Below are 25,427 nucleotides of genomic sequence, written 5' to 3'. Positions count from 1 at the left end.
GCTGAGGTAGGAATCGAACCCAACTCTACTCAGTTGACATCCCGAGGCTGAGTGGACCCCATTCCAGCACTCGTACCTCTATTCAAATTTCGTGGCAGAGCCGGGAATCGAAACCGGACCTTCGGCGGTTGCAGCTAATCACACTAACCACTACACCACAGAGGCGGATTTCAGGTCTAATCACAGTTTTATAATGTCTAATTTTATCGAATAACGATCATGTCCGGTCCGATATTAAAGGAACGGAGTGGATTTGAAGCGAGATTGAAATGGAATTCAGCAAGGTTCTGACTGACTACTGTAGAAAAGAAAGAGTCAATTTACTAAACATAACATCTTCACGCAATATTAATTATCACGCAATCAAGGACAGAGTGGTACAGGAAAATCTATGAAGGACGAAGATATTCATCAATATCATAACAGCAAGTGACCAAAACTCTTAGTTTAGTCTTCTCCTTACAACAACCCTGCAGTAAATTGAAAATTGCGTTACAATAGGCGTATTTGATGTAATATGAAGAATGAAATGAAATGGCGTATGGCTTTTAGTACCGGGAGTGTCCGAGGACGTGTTCGGCTCGCCAGGTGCAGATCTTTTTTATTTGACTCCCGTAGGCGACCTGCGTGTCGTGATGAGGATGAAATGATGATGAAGACGACACATACACCCAGCCCCCGTGCCAGCGAAATTAACCGATGATGGTTAAAATTCCCGACCCGGCCGGGAATCGAACCCGGGACCCTCTGAACCGAAGGCCAGTACGCTAACCGTTCAGCCAACGAGTCGGACGCAGACCTGATACCAAGGTGGGAAGAGAACAAGACTTGGCCAAGGGAGGTCGTAGCGAGGAGCCTGGCAGAAGTAAGTGAACTGTGAACGCTCTCTAGTTGAGGCAGGGGATGTGACTACTTCTTACTCGTATTCAGCGTAAACTGATATTGAATCGTTGAGTCTTGGAACAGCTGTTTGTCGCGGTATCAGTCAACTGTGGCGTTAAAGTGACACTCTGCTTCATCATCATCATCATCTGTTTACCCTCCAGGTTCGGTTTTTCCCTCGGACTTAGCGAGGGATCCCACCTCTACCGCCTCAAAGGCAGTGTCCTGGAGCTTCAGACTCTTGGTCGGGGGATACAACTGGGGAGTATGACCAGTACCTCGCCCAGGCGGCCTCACCTGCTATGCTGAACAGGGGCCTTGTGGAGGGATGGGAAGATTGGAAGGGATAGGCAAGGAAGAGGGAAGGAAGCGGCCGTGGCCTTAAGTTAGGTACCATCCCGGCATTCGCCTGGAGGAGAAGTGGGAAACCACGGAAAACCACTTCCAGGATGGCTGAGGTGGGAATCGAACCCACCTCTACTCAGTTGACCTCCCGAGGCTGAGTGGACCCCGTTCCAGCCCTCGTACCACTTTTCAAATTTCGTGGCAGAGCCGGGAATCGAACCCGGACCTCCGGGGGTGGCAGCTAATCACGCTAACCACTACACCACAGAGGCGGACGACACTCTGCTTACTGATGAAATAAGGCTGGGGTAACGGAGGGTTAACACATCTTCTATCCAACAGACTTAACTTATTTTTAAATTGTCCTGTGGAGTTCTGTTTATGGTGGCAGAGTGTAACTGGAATATCGATCTTGCTACGTACGTCATCTAATTGGTACCAGATATGAAAATTTGCAACCTGTTAGTTGAAGCCATGAAGGTTTTAGTATTTGAACACAAACTTACAAGCACTACATGACCCCGTGAGATCGTGGTTCTTTCAAATATAGCCTAAGTGAATCGCTTCTCAACTCGTTTGTTTAGGAGGCATGTAATCGTTTTCTGTACTATACTACTTTCTCTCACACATAGATTCACGGTGTTTTCGGTATGGTCTACCGGGAGATGAGTGCTAGAGAAAGTAACAGGCGACAGAAACAGAGTTCTCATTCATTACAACCCCTTAAGGTGTGGCCACTCACGGAACAACGGTCTGGGTTTCTTGTATTTCGGACGTTTATCCCACAAGCATTAGACGTATTATTATTATTATTATTATTATTATTATTATTATTATTATTATTATTATTATTATTAAAGGTTTACTGTTATGGGACACATCGGACTGAGCCGTGATGACCTCTACCGTCTGAGTCTCTCACGCCGGCAACGTTTTAAATCATTCTGTCTGATTGAGTGGCCCAAGTTGCGGGTTTCATCCCCGACTGATTTGCCCTTGGGTGGAATACTTGAAGTGCTTCTGCAATGGGAGTTGTTACTGATGAAGAGTAAATGAAACTGGGTTGACAGTTTTTTATTTTTGAGCAGAAACACGGATAATGAAGAGTCTTACTTTGTTACGAGCACGCGTGTGCAAGGTCAAGAGCAAGCTAGCCACTGACCTCTCAACTTCGATCATAACGGTACCGCACTCTACATCCGCACATGCTCTCATTCGCAGCACACAGCTCATCTCTTCTCGCTGTCTCTGCTTATACCAAACATGTACCTCTTCTTCTTCTACTACTACTGGTTTAGCGTCGCACCAACACATCAAAGGTTTTCGCCATTTGCCTGGTGTGAAAATGGGAAACCACACAACCCATCTTCACGGCTGCCGACACTGGGGTTCTCCCGAAGCTCACAGCTGCGTGTCCCTAACCTCACGGCCAACTGGCTCCATTTCCTTCTTCTTCTCGCGGTCAGCAGCTGGTTCGAATTTAGCCTAGTTTTACGACCTGTGGTCCGCCTCTGTGGTGTAGTGGTTAGCGTGATTAGCTGCCACCCCCGGAGGTCCGGGTTCGATTCCCGGCTCTGCCACGAAAATTTGAAAAGTGGTACGAGGGCTGGAACGGGGTCCACTCAGCCTCGGGAGGTCAACTGAGTAGAGGTGGGTTCGATTCCCACCTCAGCCATCCTCGAAGTGGTTTTCCGTGGTTTCCCACTTCTCCTCCAGGCGAATGCCGGGATGGTACCTAACTTAAGGCCACGGCCGCTTCCTTCCCTCTTCCTTGTCTATCCCTTCCAATCTTCCCATCCCTCCACAAGGCCCCTGTTCAGCATAGCAGGTGAGGCCGCCTGGGCGAAGTACTGGTCATTCTCCCCAGTTGTATCCCCCGACCAAGAGTCTGAAGCTCCAGGACACTGCCCTTGCGGCGGTAGAGGTGGGATCCCTCGCTGAGTCCGAGGGAAAAACCGAACCTGGAGGGTAAACAGATGATGATGATGATGATTTACGACCTGTTGTCCTTCCTGTGTTCACTCTTACGTGTTCGTAAATGAAGATGTGTATTAAGACAAACACCCGATCCCCGAGCCAGAGGAGTTAAAATTCTCCACCCGAACGAGAATCGAGGCCGGGGCCCTCTGAGTCGCAGACCACTACTACAGCCAAGGAGCCGGTCTATAGGAGTATGGTATATATCGGCAATAATAATAATAATAATAATAATAATAATAATAATAATAATAATAATAATAATTTCATCGTCAGGCTAGATTTGATAAAGAATATCCAGTACTAATGATACGCGGTCTAACCTAGAATTACTATGCCCTAATCATCCTTAGGTGTTCACGTGGGTAGAGCTAACCCCGAAAGCAGGAGAAATAAAATATCCATGCAATGTGCCATCAACAACGCAGCCCCTTGTAATTCTAATTCCATAATCCAAACCGTTGAGAATAGAAACGATGACGCACGTGTAGAACCAATACAGAGTAATCCAGCAGTCGAAGATGTCCCAAACGAAAATGTTATTGTGGGAAAACGAAATCTCTAGTATTATGCAGACTGGGAATGTTGAACAGTTAGAAGCGCTGGTTTCTAACATCTTACAGTTTTTCGCCGACCAAGTAACTGAGTTGCCTTGTCCTCTACACCCTGCTGTCAAAAAGTTTAAAATTAGACAGCTGCAAAGTAATCATAAATACGATGATAAAACATCTAATAATCCAAAACGAAGGTCTAAGAGACAACGAGAAGAATTCGAAAACCTTATGATTACGATGTAGCTCAATATCAATTTTATAAGCAAAGACGAAAAGTTGCCCGTAAAGTAATGGAAAAGCGTCAACCTTGCAAAATTCCAATGCCAAGAATAACATAACATTTTGAAAATACATTGGGTGTCGAAAACAACAACACTCCACTCCCAGTGAAAATGACGTACATAAGGTGCTTCACGGCGCAAAAGTTGACACGTCACCTGGCCACGATCGTATAACAGTTCGTGTTTTAAGACATCTTAAAGCCACTAGACTTCTCATGTTGCTCATTAACGCAATGCTGCAATTCTCTTATGCACCTTCACAGCTTAAAAGGGGACGAACGATATTGATACTTAAAGGGAGAGAAATAAACGACATCAAGAAATGGACACATATTCCCATATATTCTGTGCTCAGGAGAATCACAGAACGTGTGTTAGACACTCAGCTACGTGCACACATCACTTTAAATCCATCTCAACGCGGTTTTATGTCACTATATGGAACCCATATTAACACCTCTCTTGTCAATGGTTGCCTCCAAAATGCAAAGCCCTACCGGAAAGATTGTTGCGTCATTTTTCTCGACATATCGAAAGTGTTTGATTCTATTGGACATCAGCACATCAGAAGGGCTCTTCAGCTGTCTGTCATTCCAGAGAATTTACGTAAACTTACTATACCTTTACTTTTGCAGAACAGTATTCAAGTAGAAGCAGATTTTAAGACATCCGAACCTATAGAAATTAAATATGGAGTAGCACAGGGTTCCCCTACCTCACCAGTCCTTTTCAGTTTGGCAAATAATAAAATATTACATGATCTTACCGACCATGACGTCAGCGGTAAGTACGGATACATTTTATCCGAAGAAATCCCACCATTGTCTGCTTTCGCATTCGCTGATGATATAGCAATAATCAGCAGAATCGAAGAAGATGCTTACTTAATTTAGCCATGAGTAGCTTCATAGAAATAGGTCTAAATATCCACCCATATAAAAGTAAATATATTATCCTAAAGATTATCCTAAAGAAAGGAAAACTGGTCCTGGGAAAAATCACCACTATTCAAGGATCGGTAATACCATCAGCAACATCAAATAATGAACGAACCACATATCTAGGAACTGAGTTCAATAATGAAATATCTCTTGATAGATCTAAAGTAATTAATATACTAAATTCTGCTGCAAACAATTTAGTTAGAACTATACTTTCAAAACCGGAACAGAAAGTTAAAATTATTAATGAATTTATTTGGCCAGGATTGATATACCCCCTACAGTGCGCACCTCTAACTCAATTATCCAGCACTTTTCTTAAAGGTCTGGACAAAATTATAAGAAGTTCGGTTAAAGAAATAATGATGCTACGCGGTGATACACCAAACTCCATTCAGAGGTATGGGAGTACTCTGCTAATATTCAGCACTATAATATCTGCAGTCGCTAATTAAGGACGTACAACTGCATCATGGACAAACATTTTGCAATGAGCAGAACATGGCGCTCCATAAACTGAACATCGATAAAGAAATTCTTCTCTCTAAAACCAATGGAAGAAAGCTGCGAGGGATAATGAGAGATCGATCTTTTCAGTTATGGTGTCAATTACCTCATAAAGGGAGAGGAGTGGCTTTGTACGGCGATCACCCGAAAGAAAATTCCTGGATGTCACGCAAGTCACCTATATATTCATCCGAATACATAAATGCTATAAAAATGTCGTGCAACCTGACCGCAGTAAGATCGGTTCCCGGCAGAACTTTCAGCTCAACCCGTTGCCGTCAAAACGGTTGCAACGATACCGAAACATTTGGACATATGCTGGGGTTGCGCAGGAACACCGAATTACTGCATAACAATCGTCACCATTCAGTAAGGACATCAATTGCTCAATGCATGGATGGGAGGTGCATGAAGAAGTTCACTGCGTCTCTACCGACGACTCAACGAAAAGAGTGGACGTCATAGCCATCAATAAGAAAGAGAATAAAGCGATGGTGTTAGATCCTATCATTCGCTTCGAGAGGGACCTGCAAAAGGCTAGGGTATTAATCTAGAAAAACAAGCAATTTATACACCATGTCTGCCGTATCGACCAGCTAAATATAATATTCCTCTTGGTCAATGGGTTGTCAGAGGCCTCCTGTTTGGATCCAGAGGTACTCTACCGAAGAACACAGAAACTATCAAAATTTAAAAATTCCTTTTTTTTTTACGACATAGAGAAAATCTTATTGGAGATCATAAGAGATTCTCGATACAGTTGCATTTATTCTTTAAATCGTAATCTCCTTGCGGGGAATTTTCCACAAAAGATATGATTTCATTATTATTATTACATAGGCTACTGTAAGTTATGTATTCCGAGCCTTTGTGGTCACCCACACTGGAGGACGGATGATTTATTTTTAATAAATCTGACTAATAATAATAATAATAATAATAATAATAACATAATTATATTTATAATCATATGGCTTCGGCTACCAAGTGCAGGCCTGTCAGATGGCAGAGTAAACCTGATTTATGATGAGTGATCTATGGTTGAATTCTTACAGTCAAACGTGTCACCAGAGACGTACGACATGAAGTGAAGAGTGGACGCTTTTATCCCCCCTTCAAAAACCACTACGTCTGTCAGCTCCAGCACTCATCCATGTAACACAATCTTTCACGTGTTCCCACTCTGAAGTACAAAAGAGATTGTTGACGATTTTGTAGCGTAGACAAGCGCTCAAAGAATGACTTAAAATTATATGGAATAATTTCTGGTTTAACAACCGCTGTTGATCTAGTAAACTCTGTCATGCTCGGCAGCACATGAAGTAGGAAGTAATAAATAAATAAATAAATAAATAAATAAATAAATAAATAAATAAATAAATAAATAAATAAATAAATATGAGAACCATTTTCTGCTTATTCTCGGGCCACAGGAGCAACTCAGCCTGATTTTTTGTTTTGACCGAGAATTTAAGCCCGATACCCTTTCTGACGCAATGTAATTTTAAAATGATAACCTTAACCTGGATTCGATCCGAAGTCGAACGTCAGCCTTCCCAATGGGCATCCAGCAGCTAGGCCACTGAACTAATCATTCTTCAAATAAATAAAAAATTAAAGAAAATAAAGTCTCCGAGTTTAAAAAAAGCCACGACCGGGCGAGTTGGCCGTGCGCGTAGAGGCGCGTGGCTGTGAGCTTGCATCCGGGAGATCGTGGGTTCGAGCCCCACTGCCGGCAGCCCTGAAGATGGTTTTCCGTGGTTTCCCGTTTTCACACCAGGCAAATGCTGCGGCTGTACCTTAATTAAGGCCACGGCCGCTTCCTTCCAACTCCTAGGCCTTTCCTATCTCATCGTCGCCATAAGACCTATCTGTGTCGGTGCGACGTAAAGCAACCAGAAAAAAAAAGCCACGAATCTCCGTATGAGAGAACAATTTTACAAGTTGCTTTACGTCGCACCGACACAGATAGGTATTATGGCGACGATGGGGTAGGAAAAGCTTAGGAGTGCGAGGAAGCGGTCGTGGCCTTAATTAAGGTGTGGTGTGAAAATAGGAAACCACGGGAAACCATTTTCAGGGCTGCCGACAGTGGGGTTCGAACCCTCTATCTCCCGGATGCAAACTCACTGCTGCGCGGCCCTAACCGCACGGCCAACTCACCCGCTGTATGAGAGACCATAATGGCAGTAATTGTGATGGAAAATTTTGCCCACTCCTTGGAATGAATCAATTTCAGTTGTAGAAAGTCTTCATTGTTTAAGCTCCACTTTACGGATGTGACCCGTTACAGTATGAAAGCCCGTCTTGTGTTTAGGCAGAACAGAGGCACATCTAGCCTCTGTGTCCCCGATCAGTTCCACACCTCAATGATCGCCACCAGCAGTTCAGCGTCATTCATCGAGTCCACTCCTGTCATTGTTCACAGAAACATGTCGGTTACTTCGTTCACCCACATTTCTATTTTTTTTTTTTTTTTTGCTTTACGTCGCACCGACACAGATAGGTCTTATGGCGACGATGGGACAGGGAAGGGCTAGGAGTGGGAAGGAAGCGGCCGTGGCCTTAATTAAGGTACAGCCCCAGCATTTGCCTGGTGTGAAAATGGGAAACCACGGAAAACCATCTTCAGGGCTGCCGACAGTGGGGTTCGAACCTACTATCTCCCGAATACTGGATACTGGCCGCACTTCAGCGACTGCAGCTATCGAGCTCGGTAACCCACATTTCACTCCCGCAGAGTAAAGATAGTTCAGTCCGGGAGTTCACTGCATTAACTTTGCACCACATTGGCTCAATTTCACTTGGCACTCTAAATATTTGAAATGGTCGACCTGTTCCAGTTTCTATTCATTTTTCTTAGCTGGATATCTTAAACACATTGAACGAGAAAGTAATATTTGACATTCATGTCAAGACTCTCCTGTCCATGAAATCTGTTGAAATTCGCAAAGAGTCGATAATGTGTTACGACGAACATTTCGCAACGTTGTTGATGTAATTCTTCTTTCTCACTTCCTGTATCGTCGGTGTCGACCTACAGTCGGAGGTTCCTCGTCCACCTTGAAGTAGGATGTCTTTGGCATAAAAATAGGTACAGATATCCTCCTTCGTAACGAGGTCCACCCATTCTGTGATACGCCCACATTTCAATGGCGTAGAGCAGCATCACAGTTGGACACAAGATGTTTTAGTTTCTGCTTTTGATTCCTACTACATACTTGAATTCTGACAGCTATCCAGTGGGTTTTCCGTCAGCTCGCTGATTATCATGAATTTGGTTTTCTGACTGATATCGTTGGAAGTTGCCTTTGCTGGCGAGATGTAGTGTTTACAGTGCACTATGGACTGTCTCAGTCTCATCCTTGGTTTTAACAATATGAAAGTGACTGAGGTATGAATGATGCTGGTAATACCATTCCTCATGCAGCCAGTCCCTGTTATGAATGGTATGAAAATGTCGCTCATAACGTTAGTTGGTGCATGCATTCATTTTAGTGGGTTTGGCAGACTGATATGTAATAGCAACTTCTGGTTCCGTGAGGAAAGTAACGGGGAACTACCTCATTCCTCATTTCCCCAGTATGCCCCTTCAGTAACGCCTAATCTACTTTTGACAGATTTTGGCGCAGCTGTGGAGGATCAAACCAGCCTTCGGGCTGAATACCCTACACACACATACATCGTTGGAAGGACCATTCCCCCCAATTCCCTTCTGGCGGAAGTTACCTTCTCCTCTTCCATGCATTTTCATGGCCTGTTTTGTTTTTCTCAGTAATCTTCGTATTAAGAGAAAAGTCCGTCCAGCTTTAAGAGCATGTGCAGAAGCGAGACCAGTGTTTGTATGCTTGTATAACTGGTTCATGTCGGTTAACACACTTGATGGCTCATCTTTTTATGAATAGAATACTTGTAAACTGAGGTCACCACCAAACACATTGCACATCCTACTAACTGGAGAGAGCGAAGCCTCCTTGGCAGAATACGAGTTGTTTAGCTCAGAGATCTGCATTATTAGCTGCGGTCCTCGGGGGCAGAATGGCAGGAGGACTGGTATGGTGCATACACCTCACCTCCCCTGGGGGTTACTTTACTAGTGCACACTACCAACCTGCATAGAAATATGCAGTAGTGAATACACAGGGAAGGGCATTCGGTCGTAAAAATTGGCCTCACAAGTCGTATCAGGGTATGATAAGAGTGCCAGAAGATGCGCAGTACAAGGGAATGTCGCATGAAGGTCACATGGAGGTCCTCTTTATAACACTAATCAGAGATTTAAAAAAATTGAAGGGATCCGACACTTCGAAAAGTGAAGGAATCGATTAAAAAAAGACAAAGGTCACGAAGGGCGTGAAAGACTCCCTAGGCCTCGAGTGCTCTAATACCGTCGGGGTCGAAAAAGAACAAGAGTCGACCAAGGGAGGTCGGATAGGATGGATGAAAATGAGGAGCCTGGCACAAGTAAGTGGAAGCAATGTCAGGACTCAGCTAAGGGTCCCGTGGTCGTCAACCCACGCTGCAAAGTTGAGAGCCACTGGCGCTTTTATCACCGCGTCCACTTCCCTCCCAACCCCTTCCTTACACGTCAAAACTACGTGACTTAAAAAGTCACGACCGAACAGAAACTCACATCATAAAATGCTCTCAAAAATGGGTGTTATTAAGACTGTTTATAACAGAGAGTCTGTCAAGTAACACCGTCAGATTTTATGCGATTATAACAAAATCGATGGCAACTATATGATGAGTGAGGACGGTCATGCAGCATGGCAATATTCACCAGCTTCCATATATCACAGACTGAGACGGTAATGGAAGCTACATTTTTCTCTGGTGCGCGGCAACAGACAAATGAATAACAGAGAGGAAGGTTATAAAATGTAATTTTATTGCTATCATAAATTTCACTTGGTTTTGGTCGCATGGCTGTCAGCTTGTATCTGTTCAATCCTACCATCGGCAGCCCTCAAAATGGTTTTCCGTGATTTACCATTTGCACACAGGGCTGCTCCTTAATTAGGCCCACGGCTGCTTCCTTGCCAGTCCTAGTCCTTTCCTATCTTTGCATTCGGTGTCTTAGTGCGACGTTAAACCACAAGGGAAAAGTTTAGAAAAGAAAACCATAGGTGGAATTTAATTACGAATTTAATAATATACAAACGCTCGAACGATATCAGTCGACAAACTGAACGACAACCTCAGCAGAATTGTCGTCATTGGCTAGCATGTGAACGAGTGTTTCTCTTCACAAGTCAGGAAAAATTCAAACACTGAGTTCTCTGTATGGATACGTTTACTAAGAAATAATGAATATTCAATTAAGGTATTTCTCCAAGAACTTAATTCCATTTTGTGTAAAATATTAAATATGCGATCTAGAATGTGTTCATTTCATATGAAAAATTTTCCGGCACGTCTCAGCCATATATCACTTCTTTCTAAAGAACCCGTAATTTTTCGTTGTATTTCACAAAAATGCTTTACGTTCACTACCAATTTACGGAAGGGTGTTTTAGGGTAGAGTTTCGGTCATGATTCACGGCTACTGTTTATTCGTTTCCAGGACAAGCGTGGCTGCTCCTTCATTACTAGAATATGAATTAAGAAAGTTCTACTGCACCGCAGTCTTTAAACCAGATTATTGTTATTAAGAGAATGGCGTGGGATGACACATTAGCATGTACACTGCAAAGTACACTATTTGTATATTAATATCCAAGTTCTTCACTGAACACTCATCCTGTGTCTGAGCAGACTCGGGAGATGGCAACTTGTTCCACTTGAGGGGCGTATAGCCACTCCTAGGTAGATCTAATCCAGGATCCTTCACTGTGATACGATCATCAATCAAGATCTAGTGGAGTAGTGTTAGCCTCTAATCTGTGTGTAGTGGTGGGCTAATGTACATTTTCTTCTATCTTTAGAGATTCTCTGACGAGACCATGAAGTTCAAGGAGCAATGTGGCACAGAACAGAAAATCAGTGAGTTGCCGTGGACTTTATAGTGGCTGAAATAATCCTTGTTGAGTTGAACATCAATGTTATTGGTATTTAACCAAACATTTCTCAGAATGGGAGGGTAGCGGCACATAACTTCCCGAGAATGTTGTTCACTTTTGCGGCCTCTACTCGTCGAGTGTTGCTTGATGGACGGTGTTTTATATCAGGAAACCTGTTGCGCTTTGAGGCATTTATTGCCCAGGTGGTTGTTGAGATGAAAGGTGTAAACTTCTGTTTTAGTCATGTTTGGCTAGTGTCTGCATTTACGAAACTGATTTCCAAGAACAGCGAAATCCACGGAGCATATATCATTGGTAGACAGTTATAGAACAATGGTTACATCCTCAAAGATATTTCCTTATCTGATTTCACTCTTGAATTAACCTTCAACCGTCGTCTCCAATCGTGTGCCTCAAGGTTCCCTTTTCGAAATGCCATTATCTCCTGTATATAAGACGCCATCGCCAAATGTTAATTTCGCGGTTACTTTTCCTTCAGATTACAACTCTGTTGTTAAAGATTTGTTATTCCATTATGGTAGGTCTACGTTTATTTGGATATTTTATTTTTACTGATAATATATCAGGTAATATGCTGAATAGGTGGAACAAAATTTGGGTGAGGTAAAGGACGATTTTCTACTGTGGAATTGGTATTTCTAAAGTAGAAATGTGTTATTCTTCATACTGATTATCCTACCTGATAATCGTGCCTTTTACAGGTATCTAAGGCACCGGCAGAGATGTAATGAGACGTATGCGGAAACAATTGTATTGGTATATGAAATGTAGTTGCGTTTGTCGATAATGACGACTTCCTCTGATCTTACATTTCATTTCACGATTCGAGGAAATAGCTTCAGTACAGATAGGCCTATCGCCTTAATATTCGATACTAAACAAAATTGAGATACGTTAATTCAAGGACACGACTCATATGTGGAAAGGACAGTTTACTTTCTTACTGTGTATTCTCTTCACGCACTGCCGCCTTTTAACCGTGAAAATTCGAGACTTAGGATCCCAGATCATTAGGTCAGTGTAAATAGTGACTTTCAATTAACAAGATGTGAAACAATACGTCTATTGCGTGCGTTACAGTGAGCTAACAGCGAGGGAGAATAGCACGACCCTCCACGTCGTCATATTCTGAAGGTCTGGCGTACTGCTCCTCGGTGTTAATGTCGAGCAGGGTCTCTGCGAGGTCAGTGGGTTCGCACCAACAGCTTCTCCATGTGGGTCTGCGAGCGATAAGCCCAAAACATGTAAGGATTCTCTTTGTTGGAGTCGGATTTCCTAAAAAACGAACGCGTTACTTCTGTGTGCTGGGTTCACCAGCACCACATCTCAAATGCCCCGGATAGGACGGAAAATGTAATGAAATGAAATTCTCTGTTAGATATTAAAACTTCTGAAGTAGGTATCCATAGTCGCATAACGTTGTTACGCCTGCGAATACAGTAATGTGAAATACTGACCCGCAGAGCATATGACAAAAAGAACGAGATCTCACTCAGTATTGATCCTTAGAAGATTTCGGGCTCTAATACTATGCTGAAGTATTCACAGGCGCATCGACGAAATGAAACATCTTTGCAATGAAACTTAGTTCAATAACAATGCAATACCATATTAATTTACGCTCAGCACTCAACAACGGATTAAAGGCAGCCCTATACTGAAGTATGGCGGTATTGCCTACATAATTATTGTTTCCGTTGACGTAACGCGTTATATCTTCTGACAACCATTATTTGGTATAACATTAAATTTAATTCACGGGCATCTAACCGAATGCGGGACATTTTACGTCACGAGATACGAGAAGTTATCGGCTGGTTGAGGGAAGTCCCAGGAAATTCGGGACGGATGGCAACCCGGATTCTTATAGACAGTTGAATATTGTTATTTCTGCAGAATGTTCAAGTTTGCGGAAGTCTACCTTACAAGAAATGAATTTCATTTTAAGCCCGTATTGTCAATACCATAATCTTTAAGAGATTTAATACAAAATTCCACCTTTACAATGCCAGTAGTCGTTTATTCTTCAAGACAACTTAAATATGTTAATTCAGGACGTGGTTCGTCCACATTAGGGACATTATCAGCTGATAAGCAAAATACACATTTAAAAGAATAACAATATAATTCGGTTGGCGAATACATCAAGTAAAATTCAATATTTTTTAAAGAGACGTCCACAGGGTATGTATCCAGAGGGGTGGGGAAGTGAGTTATAGTTTAATAATAATTAACATTAACTCTGTTGGAATATTAAATGAGAGGTATACGCAGTCATTCTGTTCTTCAGCGACTATACATGTGTCTATCTTTGCGTTGTTTAAACATTCTGCGTTGATATTGCCTAACAATATAGTGAAGGTAAAATAAGCATCGACAGTTCTGCTGGCCTCTAGAGCTAACTGCACAGCTTTCTACTTACATTCAAACTCATCATATTTTGACTATGAATTGACAAATGCAATTTATAAATTTTTATTGATGATAATACATTGATTTTACTATGAAAGACTTAATATTTAAATTGGACGTTAATGGGATTGTATCTCTGCCATTCTTCTTCATACTGTAAACAGAAATGATCCACCATGAGAAATATGTTTAGGGGCGTTCTTCTAATTTCACTGCATAAGGAGAATACGTTTCATAACTATTCTTATTCTTCTCCTCCTTGGCCTTCTCTCAGCACTTGATGTGGATTTGGCCCACTAACACATAGAATTTTTCTGTGTTGTGTATACATGAAAAGTGTATAGAGGCAAACACGTAGTCCCCAAGTTATTATTATTATTATTATTATTATTATTATTATTATTATTATTATTATTATTATTATTATTATTATTATTATTACTATAGCGGTTTAACGTCGCACTAACACATCGAAGGTTTTGGGAAACGCGAATATGGTGAAAGAGCCTTAATTGGGTTGGAACCGACCGCGGCCTTACTTAAGGTACAGCCTAGCGTGTAAGTGGGAAGCCACGGAAAACCATCTTCAGGGCTACCGACAGTGGGGTTCAACGTCATTATCTCCCGAATACAAGCTCAGAGCTCCGCTACCCCGAACTCGTGACCAACTCGCGGGGGATTTTTATTATTAATAATAATAGTAGTCGTATGACTTCACAAAATTCGCGAATTACCGGTCATGAATCGAACCCGGGACCCTCTGTTTTCGACATAACATCTCAGAAGTTTCTCCCAAACAGTTCCATCTCTTGTAAGCCTGCAAATGACATGCCGACATAAACCGTTATTACAAATAATATTCAATTTTTTTCCCGAATGTATGTATGTTCAGTCTTCAGCCCTAAGGCTGGTTGGATCCTCAACAGCTCTGCCATCAGCTGTCATATATGGCCTAGGCATCACTGAAGAGGCGTACTAGGGAAATGAGGAGTGAGGTAGTTTACCGTTGCTTTCCTCACCGAGCCAGAAGTTGCTATTACATATCAGTCTGCCAAGCCCACTGAAATGAATGCATGCACCAACTGACCTTATGAGCGACATTTTCATACCATTCATAACAGGGACTGGCTGCATGAGGAATGGTATTACTAGCATCATTCATACCTCAGTCACTTTCATATTGTCAAAACCAAGGATGAGACTGAGACAGCCCATAGTGCACTGTAAACACTACATCTCGCCAGCAAAGGCAACTTCCAACGATATCAGTCAGAAAACCACATTCATGATAAAGCGAGCTGATGGAAAACCCACTGGATAGCTGTTAAGCAACATTTTCACTCCATTCATAGCAGGGACTGGCTGCATAAGGAATGGCATTACTAGCATCGCTCATACCCCAGTCAGTTTCATATTGTCAAAGCCAAGGATAAGACAGAGACAGATCAATGAAAGTAACAAAATTGCTCTAGCCCATACCAGAAGACATAGTGCACTGTACACACTAGGTCCTGCCAGCAAACGCTGATTTCCGAAACAAACCTTTATAGATTGGAGAGCAACGTATAACAAATTAGAGGATTTAAAATTTCAGTAACTGTACAGCAATTAATTTTAGCAAGAACTGAGATGTATAAAGAATGTACTGCTGGCAACGCAAAGAGAAGTTGATTCTTGTCACTCACATTAGGTTAATTTCCCAAAAAACTTTTAAAAACAATAAATTGGCTTTAAGAATTTAGAAATATACAGTACTTAGGCAGAACTGGAAGAGTATATCCCGGGAAACAAACCTTACGATGGGAAAGATCACTCGCTTTGTTCTTAATCTCGCAAGAACACAGAACATCAATGAGATCGATCACAAGACAGTGTTGATGCCATATGTATGTGTATTAAGTCACACGACCCCGTTATAAACGTCTCTGACCTCCACTCTGCGAGTCACAGTCGAATGGTTATGTGACAAGGCAGGTTGCGGTACTGTTAGAACATCTTTGTTATAATATGAATAACTGACACAGAGTGCTAAGTAGCGGTGAAAGTGAGCTACCGTCCCGCATGCGGGCGCAGCTGGTTCGTCTATCTTACTATAGTCACAAACCTGATTAATATGTATGTGTGTGATTGTTTCATGTAAAACTGACTTCACAGACCAAGCTCAAACTTAACAAGCTGGTATCTGGCGACGCTGTCTCGTACATGGATCATGCAGCTACTCAGCAAAATTTGTGTCTGGGACAGACGGCTTGTTCTATAAAATACTCGAGTCCACCACAAAAAATTGTTTTTCTTCCTCATTATAACAACCTTCCAGTAGGTGGTGGTGGTGGCGATTTTTGTTTTAAGAGGAGGTACAACGAGGTAATCATTCTCTCTGAACAAATTAGTGGAAAAGAAATTTAAAACATAAAACAAAATTATTTATTCAATAAAGGAATTTGGAAACGCAGTACAAAATAAAACAAAAAACTATTATAGAATTAGGACGAAAAGATTACTAACGAATCAAAATGGAACGTACGTTCCCTGAGTAACAATACAATTGTAATTTATATACCCTTGATAAGTCCACTGTCGCACATAAAGCGGATGACGAGATCAGCAGTAGTCGCGTCATCGGCTAGTATGCGTTCGAGTGCTTTCTGCAGGCCGAGGCTCCGTCTTAGGCCAGAGAGATCGGCGCACTCTGTGAGGATGTGGGCCACGGTGAAGTCGGCACCACAAGAACACACTGGGGGGTTTCCCTCTTTAGGAGATCGTAAATGACCTATCCTCAGCCTGCACAATACTATGGCCTCTCTCCGCGAAGGTCGCAAAGAGGACCGCCACACGGTAGTTGTCTTCTTAATTGCTCTCAGCTTGGTGGGAGTTCGGATATCTAGCCACTCCGATTCCCAGGACGCCAAGATGGTTCGACGTAGCTGAGAACAAATATCGTTAGCAGGTACACTGACTGGTCTTGGAGGTAAAAGTACAGCTTCCTTTGCAGCTCCATCCGCAAGTTCGTTTCCCACAATCCCAACGGATGCGGGGCTGCCCCGTAAGTCTCTTATCAAAATGGAGACCCAGGAATCTGCAGGTGTCAACCACTGGTAAGACACTGTTTCGCAAACGGAGCTCTCATTTGGGATGCACTGGCTGACGTCGAAAGAAGTGTACAATTGAGGTTTTCGCTGCTGAAAATCCAAAACCATGTTGCAAGGTCCATCCGTCGACTCGGTTAATAGCTTGCTGTAGCTGTCTCTCAGCAAACGCCACCCTTTCGGAGCTGTAATGTAGAGCTAAGTCATCTACATACAGCGATGGAACGACTGCGGGCCCAGCAGCGGCAACTATGCCGTTTATGGCAATTGCGAACAGCGTAACACTCAGTACAGATCCCTGAGGAAGTCCATTTTCCTGAACGTAATATTGAGAAAATACATTCCCTACTCGGAATCGAAAGAGACGGAGGGACATGAAGTTCTCAATAAACGTTAGCAAATTTCCCCAAAATCCCCACTGGTGTAGAGTGGAGAGAATCCCATATCGCCAGGTAGTGTCGTAAGCTTTCTCCAGGTCAAAAAACATGGCGACTAGGTGTTCCTTCCGGAGAAAGGCCTCCTGAATGGCGCTCTCCAGTCTGACCAGATGATCAGTGGCAGACCGATGAGAGCGGAAACCACGCTGGTAGTTAGACAAGAGACCCCCTTTTCTATGGCCCACACAAGACGCCGGTTAACCATCCTTTCAAATAGCTTACAGAGGCCATTCGTAAGGCATATTGACCTATAACTATCCAGAAATTTTTGACCTTTACCTGGCTTGGGAATTGGTAACACAATTCCCTCGCGCCATTGAGATGGAAACACTCCCTCACTCCATATTCTGCTGAATAGGGTGAGGATATCTTTGAGACATCTGTCACTCAAATGTTTAAATAGCATTTGATTATGGATTTTGTCCGGTCCAGGAGCTGTATCTCTGCATAGAGCGAGTGCACTCCGCAACTCCCACACCGTGAAGGACACGTTGTAGGGATGCGAAGCACTAGAGGCAAAAGAGAGGTGGTGTTCCTCCGCTTCGCGCTTAATTGGAAGAAATGCAGAGTCGTATCTCCTAGAGCTGGACATATCTGCGAAATGATACGCGATGTGGTCGGCATTACTGAAGGAATCGTAACTATATCTCCATTAATGGATATTCCGGGTCCTGAAGGCACATTCTGTACTCCGACAATACGGCGGAGTTTTGTCCACACTTGTGATGGCGGAGTATGTGCCGTAATGGATGACACATACTTTTCCCACGCAGCTTTCTTACTTTCTCGAATAAAAAAACGGGCCTTCGCGCGCAGACGCTTGAATGAGATATGATTGGCCATCGTAGGATTCCGACGATAATTCTTAAAAGCCCGTCGGCGATCACGTATGGCTGCTGCAATTTCATCCGTCCACCATGGGACCTGTTTCCGGCCACGAATACCGGATGAGGAAGGAATTGTTTCCTCCGCAGCAGCCAAAATTCCAGTAGTAATGGAAGAAACGTGGTCGTCAACAGACTCCAGCATATCATCATCCATCACTGCGCGTTTCGAAAATTCGATTTTCACCTCTACCTTTCCGAATAACTTGGCTTTAAGTAGCCGTCTGGACTGTTCAGCCGTAGATGTCTTGATAAGTACGGATCCATCTCTGAGCTTGCGCATCTCGTCGACTTCACCAGCAACAATTTCTTCAATTGAATTGCTTACCATAAAAGGACATTCGTCAAGGAAACTTTACCATAGATCCTGGAAGCAACCAGGAATCGAGGAAGACGTTCGTCACTTATTTAGTCTACAGGAACTGGAGTATACCGCTTACGTTTTTTTAACCATTTTTATGCTGTTTTTTGAAGGGTGCCACCCTTTGATAAAGAAGGAAGGGAAAGAGGTTCCGTCTTTGGTCCCACGATTACTCCGGAAATATGAAGTCGACCTTCGGCAGAGCCAAGAAAATGTACCGAAGGCAAGGCTATATACTCCAGAGGGCGCCCGGTATTTGGAGGGGGTCGCTAGGAACTACTCTCCCAGTAGCCACGACCCGAAACTTGTGATTGGGCGAGGATAAAACCTCCGTCCTAACCTAACCTACCCGAGGCAGAGAGGGTGACCAGACAGGAATAGGAATGAAATTAAGGTGAGAATAGAAGGGTAGAAATAGTGATGAAGAATAAAGAGCACAGACACCTCTCAAGCAACTCGGAGGACACCTTGTTAGTCTGGCCCTACACCGAGGCCAATCCAGCATGGGTAACCCTAAGCTGGCACAGCCCTCGGGATCAACAAGCACACAAGCCCCCTCACCGACGTCAAGGTCATGGTGTCCCTAGAGGGGGCTTCCAGTAGGAAAAATAATTTTCTTCTGTGTTTTACTACACGCATGAAGGTCAGAAAGCGGGTAAACTGTTAGTTCTACAAACAAAAGAAGCATATATTTATTTATTTGAAAACTGTCTCCCATCGAACTCAGTATATTCTCATTCATGTATGTTATGGACTAGAATGTGGCACGATTTCTTCAGCACCATTGCGACAAAAAGCCCAAGCGGAGGGTGACGAGCTTATATCCTTATGTTCAAGTCCTCATTCTTCGTTGAAGTACAAAACATTTTTGAACCCGGGTTGCAAGAACTTATGGTGTGATATCTCAACAGCCAACATTCATCCGTGTGTTCTTGTATTCTAACATGACCACAGCTGGTCAAAGCAACAGTGAAGCTGATTGCATCCAAAGTCGCCGGAAACATTCTCAACACAGACGTAGCATTGTGGGCAAAGAAGCAAGATTTCGAGACATACAAAATCTCCAGTTGGATCTTGAATGATGAGCGGTTCACGACAGTTCAATCAAATGGATTCATACACTGCCTGACTTGCACAGATCGATTTTCAAACTGGACTGAAGCAGTTTCTACAATTTGGTAATTAAAGTGAATTTTCCTTTGCAAATGCTCAAAAATCTTCGTAACTCTAACGATTTACCAGGAAAATGCACTTTTCTACGTGTTGAAGCAGCATTTCAGGAGCTCACATTGTACTGTTCGAATGAAGCGTTGTCTCGTGGGAAGATAAGGAACAAGTTGATGTTCATATCTGACTGGAGAGAAACCCTTGCGTGCGAAGCCAAGGGTAAACGCCGATAGTAGTAAATAATAGTCTAGGGTAAAAATAGTATGAAATTGCAACTTCCGTAAACTCGTAGATCTTCGTGAGGTGATCTTAGCCACAGGCCCTTTCATCTTGCGTAAAATTCTAGCCATAGGGACGAGAGTTTACATTTCATAAATCCCATATGCAGTGGCCGGCATTCGAAGTCAGGCCTGCACGTCCCTTGAATTACAAATTCCATTGAGACTCTAACCCGAATGACAAGAGTCTACAACCAGTTTTGGTAGTCCAGACGTTGGAGTTCAAGATACCTCAGTCCGGTGGTGTTTGAAGGTGCTCTGGTACGTAAACGACCTACGGCATTTCGGCATCTCCGAAAACCACTAAAGTAGTTAGAAGCAATAACGTATCACTGCTTAGTAATACTATTATGTACAAACATAGTGGCCAATTGACGGTCTTGTCCCACAGAAATTCGCCATATCGGTGTGAGCTAGGAGCATTTTGAAATTCGATAGTTTGTTTCACCAGTCCGGTGAACTCGTCTGGTCTGACACCGTGGTTAGGTGGTTCGACCTCCCGCTGGTTGGGGAAAAATTGCTCCATCAGGGGAGCCTTGAGCACAACCCTTGATGTCATTGGACAGGACTAGGCTACATGTCAACACCAGGTTTCAAACTCTTCCTTTCTCATCATCAGCGCATATCCAGACACGCATGGACCAGACGAGCCGAAAATGTACTCGGACACCCCATGCTCTGTTTTACTCTACGCCTACTAGAATGTCTCTTGGGCGTCTATGGTTGAGTTTTAATTAACTCTGACGTGTAAACACCAGATGTCTTTTGCTTGCCGACACCATCGTATGACATGGAGTGTATAATGGACTTTTTCCGTCATTCAAACATCCGACCACCTCTGCCGCTTTTGAACCCGGGATCCGGATCCCGACAGTCTACCACTGATCCACAGAGAAAATGAAAACTTCTTAGATCACGAAGCCACGAAGGAGATCTTGCGGGAGAGGGTTGTGTCTTGCGAATGTTGTGAAATCACGCGACCTTCTTTAAAATACAATATCAAACATTTCGGACATTTGCACAAAATGCTCAATTATTTCACAAGTTTTCACGCACCTAGTAAAGTTTTCTCACAAATATGTCAATAGATCGTGTGGTACACGCTACCACGCGCTGAGCTGTGATGCGCGCATCTCTCACGCCGTTTCGACCATCGTATTTTCCTCTCAGTTAGTATACTTTCCTAGTTCTTGTAGTTTTGAAATGATTGAAGGAAGCCTGGTGCACATTTTCTGCGTCACACGGATTATTACAGAGAAAACCAGTACCGCAACGAAACTATAGACGTAATGTAGGACAACTTCCGAATGATAGTTTACCCTATACCTCCTCGCATGGGCTTCATTCTAAAAAATTAAAAAAGAGGATGAATACAATAACAGGTGAGTATGGGAAGAGGGGACAGCGGACGATCTCCACATTCTCATACGCTAATAACAATGGCGTATGACCTCCATAGATGTCTGGAACAGGTCATTCAAATCACGCGACCTGCATGTTTGTGAAGATGACCTCGTACCTATGAAATATAATGTCATCCTCAAAGAGAGGAATTAACTAACGAAGGTTAACATCCCGACCCGGCTGGGAGTAGACCCTGGAACGCTATGGACAAAAACGCCTACGTGCTAACTAGTTACCCACAATGCACGAAATCTTCAAATATAGTAATTCCAGTTCTTCAACACCGATTTCTTCTTAAACCCCAACAAGCTCGTTTCCACTACTCAGTTTCACTGTTTGATTAAACATTTCTGTATTCACAGACAAAGGTTAGGGAGTGCCTAACCCAGTTGGCAAATGCGTGTTTGATTCACTTATTAGGAAGTACAACAATTTAAAACGAGATTTCCACTAATGGAGAAGCATGGCGTCCTCAGATTCACACCTCCCGGGGGGGGGGGGGGGGCAAAGAATTAACCACTCTATCTCACTTTGTGCCGATTTTACGCATTGCTCCTTCAAGAGCCTACATGGTCTGTGGGGAGATGGCTTAGCCTGTTCAAGTATTAACATACATACATTTTCATTATAGACTGCTATGCCTTTCAGCGTTCAGTCTGCAAGCCTCTGTGAATTTACTAAACGTCGCCACAATCCTCTATTTGCAACTAGTGTTGTGGCCTCATCTAGTTCTATACCTCTTATCTTTAAATCGTTAGAAACTGAGTCTAACCATCGTCGTGTTGGTCTCCCTCTACTTCTCTTACCCTCCATAACAGAGTCCATTATTCTCCTAAGTAACCTATCCTCCTCAATTAGCCTCACATGACCCCACCACCGAAGCCGGTTTATGCGTACAGCTTTATCCATCGAGTTCATTCCTAAATGAGCCTTTATCTCCTCATTCCGAGTACCCTCCTTCCATTGTTCACACCTGTTTGTACCAGCAATCATTCTCGCTACTTTCATGTATGTTACTTCTAACATATGAATAAGATATTCTGAGTCCACTCAGCTTTCGCTCCCGTAAAGCAAAGTTGGTCTGAAAACAGATCGATGTAAAGATAGTTTCGTCTGGAAGCTGACTCCCTTCTTACAGAATACTACTGATCGCAACTGCGAGCTCACTGCATTAGCTTTACGACACCCTGATTCAATCTCACTTACTATATTACCATCCTGGGAGAACACACAACCTAAATAATTGAAATTATCAACCTGTTCTAGCTTTATATCACCAATCTGACATTGAATTCTGTTGAATTTCTTACCTACTGACATCAATTTAGTCTTCGAGAGGCTAATTTTCATACCATACTCATTGCAAGTTACAAGATATTAGATTGCAGGCTTTCGGCACAGTCTGTCATTAAGGCCAAGTCGTCAGCATAGGCCAGACTGCTTACTACATTTCCACCTAATTGAATCCCTCCCTGCAATTTTATACCTTTCAGCAGATGATCCATGTAAACTACGAACAGCAAAGATGAAAGATTACAAACCAAGAACTCATTCTACCATCAATTCTCACTGAAGCCCAATTGTCAATGTAAATGCCTTTAATTGATTTTAATAATCTATCTCTAATTCCGTAGTCCTCCAGTATGGCCAACATCTTTTCCCTCGGTACCCTGTCATATGCTTTCTCCAGATCTAAGAAACATAAACCAACTGTCTATTCCTCTCGTAGCATTTTTCAATTACCTGGCGCATACTGAAAATCTGATCCTGACAGCCCCTCTGCAGTCTGAAACCACACTGGTTTTCATCCAACTTCCTCTCAACGACTGATCGCACCCTCCCTCCCAAGATGCCAGTTATTAACAATAAATACTTAATCTGGGGATATAAAGTCTCATGTCGCAAAACAACACACTTATCAATCTCTCGTGACACTAACTGAACTATCTCTCCAAGTCTGAAGGGCAGTTGTTTAATCTGCTTTACTCGCACCGGCATAGATAAGTCTTATGGCGACCGAGCTCGATAGCTGCAGTCGCTTAAGTGCGGCCACTATCCAGTATTCGGGAGATAGTAGTTCGAACCCCACTGTCGGCAGCCCTGAAGATGGTTTTCCGTGGTTTCCCATTTTCACACCAGGCAAATGCTGGGGCTGTACCTTAATTAAGGCCACGGCCGCTTCCTTCCCACTCCTAGTCCTTCCCTGTCCCATCGTCGCCATAAGACCTATCTGTGTCGGTGCGACGTAAAGCAAATGAAAAAAAAAAGTCTTATGACGACGATGGGATAGGAAACATCTAGAAGTGTGAAGGAAGCTGCCGTTGCCTTAATTAAGGTATAGCCCCAGTCAGGGCTGCCGACAGTGAGGTTCAAACCCACTATCACCCGAATGAAGTTTACAGCTGCGCGCCCCTAACCGCACGGCCAAGTTGCTTGGTACCGAAGGAGTTCAGCCTGACAGCAATATGAGATTCAGCTAAGATCCCATGGTCGTCAAAACAAGAACTTGACAGTTGTGAGAACCTGTAGCGGTATACTTATCCAATACGTTGGTTGAAAAACACTTTTACCTGACCGGGCGAGTTGGCCGTAACTGTGAGCTTGCATCTCGGAGATAGTGGGTTCGAACCGCACTCTCGGCAACCCTGAAGATGGTTTCCCATTTTCACACCAGCCAAATTCTGGGGCTGTACCTTCATTAATACCACGGTAGCTTCCTTCACACTCCTAGTCCTTTCCTATTATATCGCCGCTATTAAGACCTATCTGGAGGGCATATTGATAGAACCCCCCTACACGCTCCATTGCCCTCTTCGTCTGGTTTTCCTGTGCACCTTCTGGAACATGAAATGAAAGTGTTTCCATTCCGGCCGAGCCCTGAAGATTCTAGTTCTCCATCATCAGGATGTTAGAAAGGAGTGAGTCAGCCGGACGGTAGCATTACTGGCTGTCGTCAGTGTTGGTGTGGTGGGTGTTCGACCGGAGTCAGTGTCAGAGTACTGTATGGGTACCGACGTGCAGACAGAGTGTGGAACAGCCGGTGTGAATAGAGTGGTGGTAGTGATTACTGTTTTTAAGAGGAAGTACAACTGGGCAACAATTCTCTATTAACACTAATCAGCTGAATGAAGTGGAAGGGATCCGACACTTCGAAAAATGAAGGCATCGGCCAAAGAAAGACAAGGGCGTGAAAATGAAAAACTCCGTAGGCCTGAATACGTAATACCATCGGGCTCGGAGAAGAACAAGAGTTGACCAAAGGAGGTCGGATAGGGTAGATTAACGTGAGGAGCCTGGCACAAGCAAGTGGATGCAATGCCAGAACTCAGTTGAGGCGTACCGTGGTCGCCAAACCACGCTCCCAAGTGGATGCCCTTTTAGTCGCCTCTTACGATAAGCTGTTATTCTTCCACCCCCACCCACAGGGGTAAGCTGTGAGTAGAGCAGTGTTAATGTTGTTGTTGCTGCTGTTGTTGTTGCTGCTGCTGTTGTTGTTGTTGTTGTTGTTGTTGTTAAGAGTATTGTTCAGCTGTTGCTGTTATGTGACCACTGTATAGTTGCCAGAGTGCCACTGTGTGGACAGCTTACATTGTCTGTGAGTTAATCGAAATAACTAGTTCATTATGTGACTTACCTGACTCATCTGGCGTCGACCTTAGGAACAGCCATAGTCCGCCTTGATTGCTAACACGTTGCGTTCAGACCTGTCTGCGTGCAGCTGCTGACTGAAGTGAAGTGAAAATGAAAGGCGCGCGGTCAATCAGGATTATCGCCGTTTTACGTAATACCAGCGAGCAGGACATAGTCTTTGGAAATAGACGGCAATTAGTGAAGTGAAGTGTGATCATTCATGGTTGTGTATACCTATGTGTGCGTATGCCCGCGTGT

The 25,427-nt window shown here is 43.4% G+C and overlaps 1 protein-coding gene across 1 annotated transcript in view; it reads left to right on the top strand.

The window, feature by feature from the left end:
- Positions 1-25,427, top strand: part of pip (heparan sulfate 2-O-sulfotransferase pipe) — a 205,061-nt gene that overhangs the window by 13,683 nt on the left and 165,951 nt on the right. The window lies entirely within an intron of this gene.

Source organism: Anabrus simplex, chromosome 1, assembly GCF_040414725.1.
Source record: "Anabrus simplex isolate iqAnaSimp1 chromosome 1, ASM4041472v1, whole genome shotgun sequence".
NCBI classification, from domain to species: Eukaryota; Metazoa; Arthropoda; class Insecta; order Orthoptera; family Tettigoniidae; genus Anabrus; species Anabrus simplex.
Note: the sequence above shows the minus strand (reverse complement) of the source record. Positions and strands in the feature narration are given on the sequence as shown.